Source organism: Grammomys surdaster, unplaced genomic scaffold (assembly GCF_004785775.1).
Source record: "Grammomys surdaster isolate TR1022 unplaced genomic scaffold, NIH_TR_1.0 126028, whole genome shotgun sequence".
Classification (NCBI taxonomy): domain Eukaryota; kingdom Metazoa; phylum Chordata; class Mammalia; order Rodentia; family Muridae; genus Grammomys; species Grammomys surdaster.
The window spans coordinates 1406617-1422654 of NW_021620841.1; the positions used below are offsets into that span (position 1 = coordinate 1406617).

The 16038-nt window shown below is 37.9% G+C and overlaps 1 pseudogene; it reads left to right on the forward strand.

The window, feature by feature from the left end:
• The first annotated feature begins 13436 nt into the window (after positions 1–13436).
• LOC114610106 lies at positions 13437–15559 on the forward strand (annotated as a pseudogene).
• The last annotated feature ends 479 nt before the right edge of the window (positions 15560–16038 follow it).

The following is a 16038-nucleotide window of genomic DNA, read 5'->3' on the forward strand; positions in this document are numbered from 1 at the left end:
ATTGGCAAGGACAAGCATGTTAATGCTTAAAACACTTGGATGAATTTCTACGTAAAATTTTTACTAAACCCTGTTGTTTCTGATCATCCAGCTTTTCATATTCATAGTATTTTTGCAAGTGAAAAATAACTATACTATTTTCTTTATTTTTTCAGGCACTTTACAAGAGAAGGTTGTTTATTTCAAATCTCTTGCATTGGAGATATATTGTGAGAAACTGCTGGGTCAGCATCTATGTATTTGTTCTTATTTAGTATTGGAGATGATATCAAAGAATAAAACATTTTTATTGTCTCCTATGAGATAATAAAAATGGACTCTCTTACTTTTGTTCTTTCCGCTTAAGTGACTCATTCAGCATTGGAAAATAAAACCCAAGTCAAGAGAAGACTCTCAGAAAGCGAATAATTTCTTTGTCAACCAGTGGTCCAGGCAAACTTGAGTTCTAATTGCCAGAAAGCTGTCCACAAAGACTGCTAAGATGATCCATCAGTCATGTGGCTACAAATTTTTATTAATGTTGAAATGTCTAGGAAGCGCAACGCAATGTATCTCATGTATTACAGTGACACAGGCTAAGGTGAAAGATTATTCAGTGCCTACACTGTTGACATTCATAAATCCACATGCAGTCTTAGTATCATTACCAGTCCAGCTCCAAGAGAAAGAAAATTTAGCAAACCTCCATATTTTCAAAATAAAAAAATCCTTGTTAGTTCCCCCTCCCACCATCTCTCTCTCATCTCTCTCTTCTCACTTTCCCTCTCTCCTATCTATCTAATCCATAACAATACAACACAAGAACAGATATTAACAGTATTGTAGTTTATTCCTGGTTTACTAAGCAAACCTTTGAATATTGAAGATGAGTGTTTGTATTCATATTTCCACATGTGAATCCACCTATATATTTTTCGTACATGTGGGCACATTTAATGTGACTTAAACATAATCGTTGTGGCAATATTCCTCATATAAATAGAAATCTAAAGAAATCATGATTATAACTTTGCTAATAATTTAATTCAATGTTAAAAGCAAAAGATGAATTTTTTGTTTGCTTGTCTATTTGTGTTGGCTATTTTTGTTTGCTTTGTTTTGATTGTTTTGGTGGGGTTTTTGTTTGTTTGTTGCTTTTTGTTGTTGTTTGTTTGGGGAATTTTGTTTTGAGGAGGTGAGGAATTTTCTGACACAGGGTCTTACTTTGTAGCTACAGTTGGGCCTGCACCTTGATATGCAGACCAGTCTTTATTTGACATCAGAGATTTCCCCCATCCATGCCTCTGCCTTTCAAGTGTTAGATCTAAATGCATATGTTACCATGCCCAGCCTCAAGAATGTACTTCTCCAAAATATTTATATATTCTTATAGCAGTGTTGCTAATGTGATAATATACTCAAATAATTTTAATTATTTGTTAATATATTTGTGTTTTCTTCAATATCCAGCCTAAATATTTTGTTTTAATTTATTTACATCCCATTACAATTCTTAAGATAGGCACAGTTACATTCCCCAAAGTATACAACATTGCATGTTGGTAAAGGGCATTTCATGTATACTGATCTACATAAACTTTACCTAAACATCTTGCTGTTATTCAAAGATGAATGCAGAGAACTGTGGAATACTTTTGAGAAAATTCTTATGATACAACCCATTTTAAATATTCATTCAAAAGCCATCACTCATTTAAAAAGAAAAATAAAGAAAATAGTCTCCTGAAAAGCCAAGAACAGTTTTTTACAACTTTCTGCTCGCTCCGAATAAGGAGAAAATGTTTCCTGCCACCCGTAATGGATGTCATCCAAGTTCTTGTTGGCTAACATGTCATCACTTTTCTCTGTATATCATGTTATTCTTTAAACAAGTGAGACAAGCTCCTGCCTCTGGAGCTTTCACTTGTTTCTTCTTCAAAGAAGTCTTTGCCTGGCTATTAGCATGTTTCTCTCCTTCCTATGTTCTTCGAAGGAAGTTATTGCCTAGTCATCTTAAATTATCCTACCTAAACACATGACTGTTGCTCATGTGTGTTTTTATACCTTTAATATGCCCTTTGTGCAACAATACATCCACTAATTTATTCTATATCTTATTTTTTACCTCTTCTTGTGCAATGTCCTAATTACTATGCATGAGCTAACTATATCATAAATATATTTTAATAATTTCATTTGCAGCCAATTCTCTGCTTAAGAGCAAACAGTTGTTCAAAAGAAACAACGGCATACATCAATTAAAGGTGATTATGTAATTTTTTTTCAATTGTCATAATCACTGTATGTCCTGTTTTTCTATGAAATACAGTGGATTGAAACCTAGAGATTTCAATAAGCTAATCAATTTTGTCTTTACTATATGAAAATGTTTTCATATATGTTAGTGTAGAATTTATGTGAAAAGAGAAATTAAGATGTTTTAAAAGATATAAAAACAGTATGTAACCTGCACAAAATTTTTAGGTAAAACTGAAAAGAGGTTATAAATTTCTTATGATTGAAGCCATAAAAAGTTAGTGGACAACAAAAGGTACTAAAAAATCAGTATTATAATCATGTCATATACAAATAAATATCAATTATTATGAAAACAAAACCCAGAAAAATAGGACCATATCAACTTAAGATGTAAAACTGAACACAGCCAGACAAGATATTAAATTAACTCCCATTCTTAATTATTAAATTGAGATGATCTGTTATTAATAAGAAAATAAGAAAAAATCATAAATACAACTCCCAAGATAAACTGTACTTCTAATTTGTATTTAAAAATGCTATTAATCGTAACAAAGACAAACAAAAAAATAGAAAAAAATTATTTACAGCATATGGTGAAGCCAAAGGTTGATTTTCCTTAGTGTAGAAACATTTTTTGAGAAAAGAAAATAAGATTTCCTCCTGTATCAAGAAAAATAGAAATTGAGAGAAAAATTTAAAGTAACCTAATAATATATAGTGGAGTTCTGTTATTGCTTGTACCAAAAGTGAATGGGAATAAAATACAGAATATTGCAAAGGGCACCTTTGAATACTTTGTGGAGTAAAAACCTAGGTGACTTTAGGGAAAGAACTTCAGAAAGAACTGAATTGTGTTCACTAAACATTCTGTCACTCCAACAACAAACCAGAGATAAAAAATGATTCATTTTCTGGATTAAGCCTCCTCAAAAGACCTCCATAATACATGTTGTCATTGGAGACCGTGTTGAGGTTTATGATCAGGGTTGATGACCAAAGCCATGTTGAGGTCCCTGGTCTGTGCTGCCACTGGAGACAGTGTTATGATCCTTGTTCCCTGATGCCACTGGAGGCCACGTGGATGTCTGTGGTCTGTCCTACTGCAAGAAGTCATGTGGAAGTACATGATCCATGCTGCGGTAAGCCACTCTGAACAAGAAAGCTTCATTTGCAGTGGTATCAATGACTGTAGACTCACAATTGAGAATGAGAGATGTTGCAGGCTCCTGGGACACTTCTCCTATCAAAGCAAAAGAAAAAAGAATAAAAGCAAAGGAAGGAAAGAAACAAATGAAGCAGCGAAACAATCCAGATAGAAGAGTGTCCTTAAAACTTAAACTTAAAAGAAAGATTGTTTTAGAATATAACATCACAATTTAAAGACTAGTCAACTAAACAATTCCCATGGTATTCTGGGCATGAGTACCTGAGGACTGTCCCACATTACACTTAGCCATATGCTTGTCATCATGCTAGTACATATTAAATATCAGATGTATATTTTACATGTACCAATAAATATATGCATAATCTAATCATTACTATTCTGAAATACAGTAACAAACTTTTTATCCCCTAGGCATAGCTAATTTATTTTGTGTTTTGAAGCAGAAGTTTATGTATACATTTATTTAAGTTGGGTTGGAGAAAGGCAGTGGTACCTCCTTCTACTCTATGAAATTATGGTACAGATTTTGTACTCTGCAGTTCATCTGCCAGGCTCAAATCCAAAAGTCTCTCTATGTGAATGTAGGTAAGCCAATTATGATCTTTGTCTCAGTTCTACCTGTGGAGCAGGGATCATAAAAGTAGCCTCACTGGGTTGTTGTAAAAACAAAAATAACTCATATTTATAGAGCCCTGAAACCATCCCAACAAGAGTAAGTACCATAAATGCCTGCTTTATTATCCCTGTTAACACTTTAGTAAAACAGCTGAGACCTCCAGAAATCACCTATTCCAATTCCTTATATCCAGTCTAAATTCTGGGCATTGCACTTTTTTATTGTAGGTAGCTGACATATATTATAGACATTTTACCACTGTGGTGGCTGGCAGAATAAATCAAGTCAGACCAAACTGGCAGCTAACTTTTAAGTGTTCTTTGAAACCAAATCTGTCTCAAAGGAAACCAAAAAATATTAATCAATGTCTGAATATGATGGAAATTGGATGGTAAGTGATTACCTTCCAGATTTTGTAATATGTGGTTCAAGAATTTAAATGCCATGAACTCTCTGATAAAATCAGATTGCTAAAAGGTACAAGTCATTTGGAAATATTCACGTCCTTGGAGCCACAGAGGCTCCACCTCCTTTCTGGCTTGCATGTCTGCTGAGGTTTGCCTATGAAATGACACAGAATCTTCTGGGTTGGAAACGATTGGACCAGAGCACATTTTCCCCTGTGTGGGTGTTCCATTTTCAGTTTCGAATGCATGATTCTAAATTAGCTATGGGTACCAATATATTAAAAATTCCAGGTGGGATTTTCAAGAATGTGAGGTTGGGTAATTTATTGAGCTATTAATTGGTATTCTGTTCTCACAACATTTTTCCTTCCCACATTTCCATAAGGTATCCAGGGTCTTTTTGCCCCTTTATTTTGCCCGCCACAAGGCTGTGTTTGTAGAGCCTAAGATACTAAGTGCTTTCAGATTCTTTTCTTCATTTGGGTGTTTTGAAAACTGGATTTCAGGGATATGAGGATAGAGAAGAGAAAGAGTGTTTTTTTACTAGGACAGGGAAAAGAGGACCATGGGAATAGTAGAGGCTTGTTCCATGCATGATACAGCAGGATTTGTGCTGTGGTTACATCCAGGGAGATCAGACCTAACCATGTGAAATGATGGACTTAGAAAAGGTTCCCAGTCCCACACTGGGCGTAAAAACACCAAACATGATTAACTGAAAGCTCCAATGAGGCTTTTATCAGCAGATATATTGGTACACTGAAGGATAAAGGATTGCCTTAATCTTGCTAGATTATTACACAAGGAGAGTAGGGATGGATTCTCCAGTAGTCAAATAACTGAGGTTTTAGTTCTTACAAGTTAGAAGTCGAAGTGTGTGTGTGTGTGTGTGTGTGTGTGTGTGTGATATTTCTTAATTATCTAAATTTATGGGCAAGACTTCAGTTGATGAGAATGTAATATCAATATCATTTCCCATGAGGAGATATATGAATAAAATTTATGTGGAATTTCAGTTCCCGATAATTCCAAGATTCCCAAGTGCATGTAAGGCCGAATGAGAGTTTACATCTTACTTTTGTATTGAAACTAATAAGAGAGTAATGATACAGAAAAATGTTTTCGCATTAAGGAAAATGATACGCTTATTTTCAACTTCACAAGGACAAAAAGGATATACTCTGATTTTTTAGTGGATTAAAGTAAAAGCTGTATCATTCACTGCTCACTTATTCCATAACCTGGTGAAAGGAATCACAGTGCTAGAACTTAGCCTTTTTTTATCACATAGACAAGGGAATCTTATCCTTCAGAAAACATTGTGTGACACCATTGTGTCCCTAGTAACAAATCATCATGATTCCGTGCAACATTCATTGAAGGAACGCTAATCATAATTGATGTGCGTGCAATGTGTAATTTCATAGGAGTGAGGCTGTAAATTAGCATTAATTACAAGAGACCTCCTTCTTTTGTCTCTTGAAGTGCTTAGCAATTCCCTTGAAGTCCTAGCTTTCAAAAGACCCATTTATCTATTCTCATACTTTCAAGGTGAATCTGGTATACAATGGATCTTTCAATCAATGGAACATAAAGGAAACGAAACCTAAATTGTTTTTCTTAATCCTTGCATCATTTCAGAGAGAAGCCATAGTTTTTCTGCTCTGGTACAGAATTGGTTATATTGACAGAGGAAAGAAAGAGTGGAGAGAGAAAAAGAGAAAGAGAGAGAGAGAGAGAGAGAGAGAGAGAAGAGGCAGACACAGAGACACAGAGACAGAAACACAGGCAGTCAGAGACAGGCAGAGATACAGAAACAAAGACAGACAGAGACAAACAGAGAGAGACAGGCAGTGATACAGACATAAAGACAGACAGAGACAAGGAACAGAGGCAGAGAGACAGAATTTGCATATGGGTATATGTACCTGTCTCTGTTGACACTTGTGCACATGGGCGCTAATGGAGACAAGAGGTTGATGGTAAGTATCTTCCTAAATCCTTATCCAGTTCCTCTTTTGACACAGTATCTATATGTCACTGAAACTAAACCTCATCTCTGAGGCTGGATTGTAGGGCCAATGGACTCCAAGAATCTGTTTATCTCTGCCTTACCTCTACTGGAAGCAGAGAAGCATGACACTGTAACCAACATTTATGTGGGAGCCAGGCATCCAAATTCCAGGCCTAATGTTTGTACAGCAAGCATTTTACTGACTGAGCCATCCCACCAGCCCCCAGGTGGAGAAATTGTTAACTATGAATTTTTTAAAAGAACCCCTTAATTGATAAGAGAGGACTGAGAAAAAGGAACTTGGTCTTCATGAAGCAAATTCTTCATTGCTGAAAGTCTGTCTCAGGAGAACATGTCACTTGACCTTTTGGATGTTCTGAATACATTGTTGGAATATGAATTGAGAACTATGAACATTAGTGAGAATTACTATTTCCTTTCTGAAAAGAGATTTGAATCCATAAGGGAATGCTAGCTAAAGCCGTTCTTTTCTGTTGCTTTCTGGTTCAGGAACAGAGCATATCACAGGTCATAGTAATTGTGCAGCTTCCATAAGATTACTCTCCACAACCAACAGCGCAAGAGCTGGACTTTAGTGGCTTCTCGAATCCAAAGGCATGATCTGACATGTCAGTAATGCAAGAGTGCTGTCACAGTGCATTAGCATGCCTGGGATACATCTTACTGACAGAATCAGAGTCTTTTGATTTACATGGACCGAACTTAAAATAAATGAGTGGAATATTCCCTAAGGCATATAATCAATTGCATCTGTTGCAATCCTGGTATTTCCTTTGCCCTGTTTATACCATTACTGCCTCTACTGAAGCCGTATTATCGTTAAGTGTTTCCATGAATGTATCCTGGCACTAGCTCCCAGTACCATTGCTCCACTACAAAAACTTCTAGCCTCAAAGGACCAGAGAAGTACCAGTATTGCTGCGATATTGTATTGATTGTGATAAATGTTATGAGAAAAAAGAATATACATTTCTTATTTCATTTCCCTGTTATCTGTGTGCTTGAAGAAATAACAGCAAACCATTGTGGGGGCAGAAAACATCTGTTAACAATGCTGAAGTAATCTTGCTGTTCTGCAAAATAATGCAAAAATAAATTACTGGGCATTTCTGAACAACATTCTCTGAAGTCTATAAAAATTGGAAGCATTTGACTTTGTTGTAGTAAGATTAGGAAATATCAGACCAGAAAATGTGCTTTGCATTTAAAACAACATATGGTGGGATCAGATGATATCTGGGCCACAGGATGTATTTTTAGGAAGTGGGACATATGTCAGTTCACCTTTCTGAGAATCTCTGTCTATGCTGCTTCTACATAGCTTACGTATATAGGTCCGTAAATGGATACAAAAAACCCAGAAGGGGTTCATATCATTTTATTTTAAAAGAAGAAATAAAATATTATTCCATAAAAATCAAACAATGGAAATTAAAGCTACAAAAGTTCAAAATTTCTCTGAATGTTTGTTTTAATTTAAAGACAGCATCGTACACATTATTACATTTTTGGTATGTAATGATTCATAAAATGGACATGTTTTCACAAAGAAAGTGGTTTTTTCTTCATTAAAAGAATCATTATTCAAATACACACAAGATTTCCCTAATAAAAAAATAAAAGAAACCTGGTAATGAAATGATTCCATTTTGTGCAATCTAACAATCCTCTTTATTAAATTTTTTGTGTAAATGAGATTTTTCTTTTCATGTTGGAAAATATATTAAAATTTTATAGTTCTGCAGGTTTTAAATATATCAAGTAGCTTATGCTAAATTTAAACTGATCTAGTAAATGCTTACTAAGAAGTTATGAAACTTGTTACAGTTTTTCTAAAACTAAAGGGATTTTTTTTCTGTTTTGAATATTAGATTTTGTTCTTAGTTTATATATAATGAACTCAACAATATGTTTTCTTAAATTTCTATGAGTAGGCAAAAGAATAAGTTCTTTATATTAATCTAATTGATTTATCTATCATTATTAACATCTTGTGCTACATTCATGCAGAAGTGACTCTATCAGCTATAAAATGTTCAAATATTTGACACATCAAATATTATTAAAGTGGATATGTTTTCATTAAAAGAAACATTTCAGTTTTTTATTTCTTTCTTTATTTTCTCATTTTCTTATCACAAATGCAGTCAAAGAGAAGCAAAACATTGCAACAAAAAGTTCATATTAAACAATAAAAGATTAGATCTCTTAAAAGAAAAATAAATTAGAATGTAGACATAGGTATATGATGCATTAGTGATTATTAATGCAGTAGAAATCCTAACACATGACCTTTTGCACTACTTCCACTGTCCTACGAAATTCTGTGGTCAGTCACCTTCAATGGTTACCAAAGGCAACACAGTGTTTGTGGTGTTTGGAGTTTGAGTTTTATGTTTTCAGGCCCTTGGTCTCATATGCAGTGAGTTCAAAAGCATCAAGGAATCCTTATATAAATGGAGAGCAAATGTCACAGTGTAAAAATAAATACCACACAGAGCACAAAGGCCACAGGAAACAGCAGCCACAGGAGTGAAAGTGTGCTTAAAAACCCAGATTATCATTTGTAATGCCTTTTTAAGAGTTGAAGAGATGAAAGAATTTGTTTATTAAAGAGTATAGCATGAGCAATAATCTATTATGAGTAATAGATTAAGGTATATCATCATTTTTCTGTTGTGTATGTTTCTTCCCATAATGCATCTCATTTTATATGTAAATTATAAATAAATAAACATAAGATGGTGAGTTAACCGTTTGTCTAACTGAAGATGCACCCAAAACCAGCTCCGGCTACATCAGCCTTCTGTTCTTCTTAACAAAGATATTAGTAATATATTTAAATAGAAAGGATTTAAATCTGATTATCCTGAGGAATAGAGAAACTTTGATGAGTAAACAGACAATAAATGAAGCCATATTTAGACCAGAATCAAGTTAGGTTTTGACAATGCTAAGTGCACTGTTGGGGGTGGAAGTTCGCATAGTCCACGAAGGGGAACTTTGAGTTTCCAAGTGTATCATTATAGAGTCCAGGACTAAATTATCTCCTCTGCTTGTCTTCCTCAGTAGTCACATCCAGCAGAGGCTGAGGCAGGCAAGCATAGTGTGGTGGTTTGAATGAAAATAGCTCCAATAGAAGAGTGATTCTATTAGGGGGTGTGGTATTACTGAAGGAAGTATGTCACTAGGGACTGGCTCTGAGGTTTCAGATGTTCAAGCCAGGCCCCTTGTAACTCTCTCATTCCACTCTCTGCCAATCCAGTTGTAGAACTCTGGGATACCTCTCAAGCATCATGTCTGCCTATGTGCCATCATACTTCCCACCCTGATGATAACAGACTGAACCCCTGAACTGTAAGCCCATCCCAATTAAGTACCTTCCTATATAAGAGTGGCCAAGATCATTGCATCTCTTCACAGCAATAGAAACCCTAACTATGAGACAGGGTAAGGAAGTACACACAACAATATGGTACTCCCAACAACAGTAAATTGACATGCAAGCTTTTGTTTCATTCAAAACTCTCCTGTGTGCTTCCATGTTCTTCACATAAAATCTTAGATGCTTGTGATAATCTATACTATTCTGCATGGCCTGAGTTCTACTATTTTCTAACTTTATACTCTGTAACTTTATTCTCTTGCCTATGTATATCCAGCCCTAGTGCATTCTTAGAAATTATATGAACTCCAAAATCAAGATACCACTTTGTGGTAGATAACCCAGTAATTCCAACCCTGACCTCCTTTAGTGTCTTTGCTGGAGATAATTTAGAGTAACTTAGAGTGAGAACCCCGCTTCCTTCCAGGATGAGAATTACCCTCCTCTGTTTTAATTCTCTCTAATATGTGATACATTTTCTAATGAATTGTTTGTTTGTTACCTGGCTCCTACATAGAAATAGAAGTAGTGGGTGTATGTGGTTGAACATTTGAATACCTAGCACCACACTGGAGACTGAGAGGGAAAAGGAGTACCATACAGAATCTTAAACTGAAAAGATTATCAAGAACCAAAAATAAATAAATAAATAAATAAATAAATAAATAAATAAATCAGAATTAGAAACATTTCCTTCTCTTGCTTCCAGTGGAACCAACTTCTGAATGTTTATCTATTGCTTCTTGGTTTTCCTTTCCAAGATCACTAAATCATGAAGAGCAAGTTACTGCTATTTTAAACTGCTGTATACTAAAACACAGTAGCAAAGGCTGGACTATACGAGTCTGCATCAAATTTCTACACTTTATTCTATAACTGCATAATTGAGAGTCCTTTCAGCCACTGAAGAGCAAGCTACAAAAATAATTGGCTTCCTTTGTTTCTGTTTTATTTATTCCACTTTCATATATTACATCCCAGATGCCATCTTCCCTCCCTCCTCTCTTCCAAACCCCCCCATCCCACCCCCACCTAGCAACCTCCCCTAAAACTTCTGCCAGCAATTATGTTATACATAGCCAGTTTACAATCCACAAGATAAGGTACAGGCCATCACTCTTCCATTCAAAGATATTATATGGATCACGCTTATTGCTGAAGACATTGAATACTTGAGTAACAAACCCTGGGAAACCAAGTTCATATTCATCAGGAAACTTCATCTGTATTGAGTAGCTTTCATATTGCTGAAAGTTGCCTTGCACACTACCAAGATAAAAGAAAGAAATCATCAGTCTTAACCAGATGTGAACCCTGGGAGCTACCACAACTGCCAACCTAATAAGACATGTTCCCTGGTACATTAGTTGTGTGAACGAGAGTAACCAACTGCTTTATGATTAGATTTAAGCCTGCTCCACAAGCTGACACCCATCTCTGGCATCAGTATCAAATATCCATGGGCCAAGAACTCATGGAGAGACAAGTCAGAAGCTCTAGGGGAAAGATGACTTACTAGCATTCTGCTAAAAGGGTAATCAAACTGACTCTTAATGACTTATCAATATATCCATAGACTAGTTCATCTTTATCCCTCATGGGAGAAGCTTTATTTTGCAACATATGGAGATTGACACAGAGTCCTTGAATGTAAGAGATAGCAGAATTATTCGAATGAAATTGAACATCTAGATCATTGCAGACTTGAGGAGGGAGGTTACAAGAACCAAAGGTGTCAGATAGCTCCACAAAAGAGTGCTTCCTGGGACATAGCAGGACAGTAGCACATATGAATTCACAACAGTTCAGACAACATATACACCCCTACACAAGCTGAAGCTAGACAGAATCATGGAGATGAGAGATAGCCAGGAAGTCCCAGCCTTATCAAAGATGACATTGACAACTGATAGCTGCAGGAAGAAGAAAAATCCATTTCTTCAGGGAGTACGGATAAGTGGATCTGTAAAAGCATCAGCAACCCTAGTGTTCCTACAAGAAGATGGAAAAATCCATGAAGTGCACAGTTCTGTCCAGCATAGTTCAGGCAGTGGGAAAACAACAGAGAAAACCTATTCCAAACAAAGGGAAAGTCAATGAGTGATGTCCAAGGTTGTCCTCTGGTCTCTCTATGCCTGTGCCATGGTGCACACATCAACACCCACACACATACTTACATACATGCAAAGATACAAATAATTAAAAATAAATGTATAAAAACTTATCTCTTAAAGACTTTTCATTTAAAAAATAACATAAAGCAAAATCTTCAGAAAAACAAGCTAGAGACTTGTATTTTTACCATGTCCTACAGGGGATTCTTAGATAAGCCAGTTTAAGCAGTAATAAACAGTGGTTAGGCAACTTTATATTTTTTGAAGACCCACTGACAAATCCCTATTGACAAAACAAAAGACTATTTTTCTTCTCAGATCTATTGTAAAGTGTAAAAAGAAAAACAAAATGTAAGCTTTTTATTAAGAATTATTATAGACCAGTCTATAAGATAAACACCTTCTCTTTAATGACTGCTTTTTTTGTCTATTAGCCTCAGAATTTCCATTCTCTGACCCTCTTCCCTCCCTCCTCCTTGTTCCCTCTGTCTAGCATCCCTTTCTTTCTATTTCTCCCCTCTTTGTAATCTTTGTTTCCAATCTTCCTATTTCTGAGTTACTTACTCAAGGATCATTTTCAGAATCTATAGTTAGAAGCAAAGTTTTTAATCTCATAAAAGTCATATCTGTCTGTGTGAGACTCGATGGTACTAAGAACCCATGTTCATTTGCCAAAAATGAAATACGCTGTTTGCATTCTCAAATGTACCCCACTTCTACTAAGCAGAGGTTCATTTATAGAGAGCTTTGCCAACTTTAGATTCAAGTTTTTACTTTTCAGACTTTTATCTTATTTAAGGGAAAAGAGACATTTTTTAAATATGAACTTTCTATTTAATTGAAATAGATTTACATTCCAGTCCCTCCTCCCTTTCCTTCTTTAAGCCCTTCTAGCTAGACTCCCTTGAACTCCTTCCAGAACCCTCACCCCCCAGTTCATAGTCTCTTTTATGTGACTAATATTGTTATGTGTATACACACACACACACACACACACACACACACATTTTTAGTACATTTTTGTCATGGTTTCAGGGTTGACCATTACCGCTGTGCATTAGAAAATATTTACTGTATTTATGAGCCTCTCCCAGTGAGGAGACCTTTATAGACAAAAATTTCAGAAAAAAAAAAAATAGAAAGTTCCTGATTAAATTTTTACCATGTACTTTAAATCTTCCAAGGAAGAATTAGTACTATTGCACACTGTAGGTGAAACATTGAAATAGATCCTCTGAGAGAAGCTATCCAGTGTTAAAGGAGAGTGTGTTAAAGTGAGCTCAGGGAGAAATCTGCCCTTAGGAGGTTAGTAACTGTCACGAAAAGGAAGGCCTTTTGAACAGCCTTTGATTCAAGCATATCAAAACAGGACTTTAGGCAAGTGGTCACAGACGTGAGTGAGCATAGTTAAGTTTTCACAGTCGGGCACGTTGAACGCATGCGTTCTGAGGGAAGCTAAGAAAAGGATCTGCTGGCGGGTCGCGTCGAAGACATGGAGCAAGGCTACGGAGGCTATGGGACATGGAGTGCTGGACCTGCCAACACCCAGGGTACATATGGAGGTGGTATGGCCAGCTGGCAAGGTTATGAAAACTACAACTACTACAACGCCCAGAATACCAGTGTCCTTGCAGGAACACCCTATAGTTATGGCCCAGCCTCGTGGGAGGCCACCAAGACCAGTGATGGTAGCCTGGCAGCTGGGAGCTCTGCCATGCATGTGGCCTCTTTTGCCCCAGAGCCATGTACTGACAACTCTGACTCGCTCATTGCCAAGATCAATCAACGTCTGGACACGTTGTCCAAGGAAGGAGGCAGGGGTGGGATCAGCAGCGGTGGGGAGGGCATGCAGGACCGAGACAGCTCCTTCCGCTTCCAGCCATATGAGTCCTATGATTCCAGGCCCTGTATACCTGAGCATAATCCCTACCGTCCCAGCTGCAGTTATGAGTATGACTTTGACTTGGGAACTGACCGCAATGGTAGCTTTGGTGGGACGTTCAGCGACTGTCGGGACCCAACCCCAGAGCGGGGCTCCCTTGAGGGGCCGGGGCCAAGGCCGCTTCCAGGACCGGAGCAGCTCCAGCACCTTCCTACGTAGTGACCCCTTCATGCCACCCTCAGCCCCCTCGGAGCCCTTATCCGCTACCTGGAATGAGCTGAACTACATGGGTGGACATGGTCTAGGTGGGCCCTCTACCAACATGCCACCTCCTTCCCTCTTCTCCCAGTCCATGGCCCCTGACTACAGCGTGGTGGGCATGCAAGGGGTGGGCGGTTTTGGTAGCACCATGCCTTATGGATGCGGCCGGTCCCAGACTCGGATACGGGATTGGCCCAGGAGGAGAGGGTTTGAACGCTTTGGACAAGACAACATGGGCAGGAAGCGGAAACAGTTTCCATTGTATGAAGAACCTGATGCTAAACTAGCCCGTGCTGACAGTGAAGGAGATGTATCTGAAAATGATGATGGAGCTGGTGACTTACGGTCAGGAGATGAAGAATTCAGGGGGGAGGATGAATTCTGTGACTCCAGGAAGCAAAGAGAAAAGGAGGATGAGGACGAGGATGTGAAGAAGAGACGGGAGAAACAAAGGAGAAGAGACAGGATGCGGGACCGAGCAGCTGACAGAATTCAGTTTGCCTGTTCTGTATGCAAGTTTTGTAGCTTTGAAGACGAAGAAATTCAAAAGCATTTGCAAAGTAAATTTCACAAAGAGACCTTGCACCAAACTGCCTGACAAGACAGTAGAATTTCTCCAGGAGTACATCATAAACAGGAATAAGAAAATTGAGAAACGGCGTCAGGAGTTGTTGGAGAAGGAAAGCCCTAAACCCAAACCAGATCCATTCAAAGGGATTGGCCAGGAGCATTTCTTCAAAAAGATTGAAGCCGCACATTGCCTAGCCTGTGACATGCTGATTCCCGCACAGCGCCAGCTCCTCCAGGGGCATCTGCATTCTGTGGACCACAACCATAATCGAAGGTTGGCTGCTGAGCAGTTCAAGAAGACAAGTCTCCATATGGCTAAGAGTGTTCTGAACAACAAACATATAGTGGAGATGCTGGAAAAATACCTCAAGGGCGAGGATCCTTTTGTCAATGAAACTGCTGATCTTGAGACAGAAGGAGATGAAAATGTAGGAGAGGAGAAGGAGACACCAGAGGAGGTGGCTGCAGAAGTCTTAGCAGAGGTGATCACAGCCGCAGTGAGGGCTGTAGAGGGGGAAGGAGAACCAGCTGCAGAGTACAGTGAAGTCCTGGCTGAGGTGGAAGGGCCTGTGCACACAGCAGAGGCCAGTAGTGACCCTCACACTGACAAACTACTAGAAGAGCAGACCTGTGAAACAGCATCTGAAGCCAGCAACATCAGAGACAAGACCAGAGGTGAGGCTGCTGAGGCCAGAAATGAAGCAGCCATGCCAGTAGCAGACACAGGAAGCATGTTACCTGTCATAGCTATCCCAGGAATCATGGAAGATGAGCTGGAACAAACTGATGAAGAGTCCAAAGATATTCCCAGAGAATGATCTTTTCTTCCCTGTTCCAAGGGATCTGTCATATCATGTGTTCTTTTTGTTTTATAAGCTGTATCAGAGTGTGTGTCCTTTGGTGGAATGACTGGGCCATTTCCTTCCCAGTGTACCTCAAGAATGGATGCTATACAGTAGATGGCTTCCCACCTCTGTTAGAATACAAAAAGAGGTAAACTGTTTTCCCAAGTGGCCTTTGATGGCTATCTGTGCACTGCAGTTAGAATAATAAAAGTAGATCTTCCTGATACTTGTTAAGTCCTAGAATGGACAGAATGTGAAAAAAAAAGTTTTCACAGTCTATACACCATAGATTACAATCACAAGGCGATAGGTAGAACTAGGATCCCACTGAAGCTATAACAGTGTTGCTGTTAACATCTTAACTCATCCATCCACACTCCACAGAATTATTGGGTGGACTGAAGAAATAGTGAAGTCCTTGAGATGTGTGCATATCACAAATCTCGTGCCTTCGTACCACAAATAGTCTTCCCTAAATCCTCTTAATCCTCTCTCTCTGGAGAGAGAGAGAGAG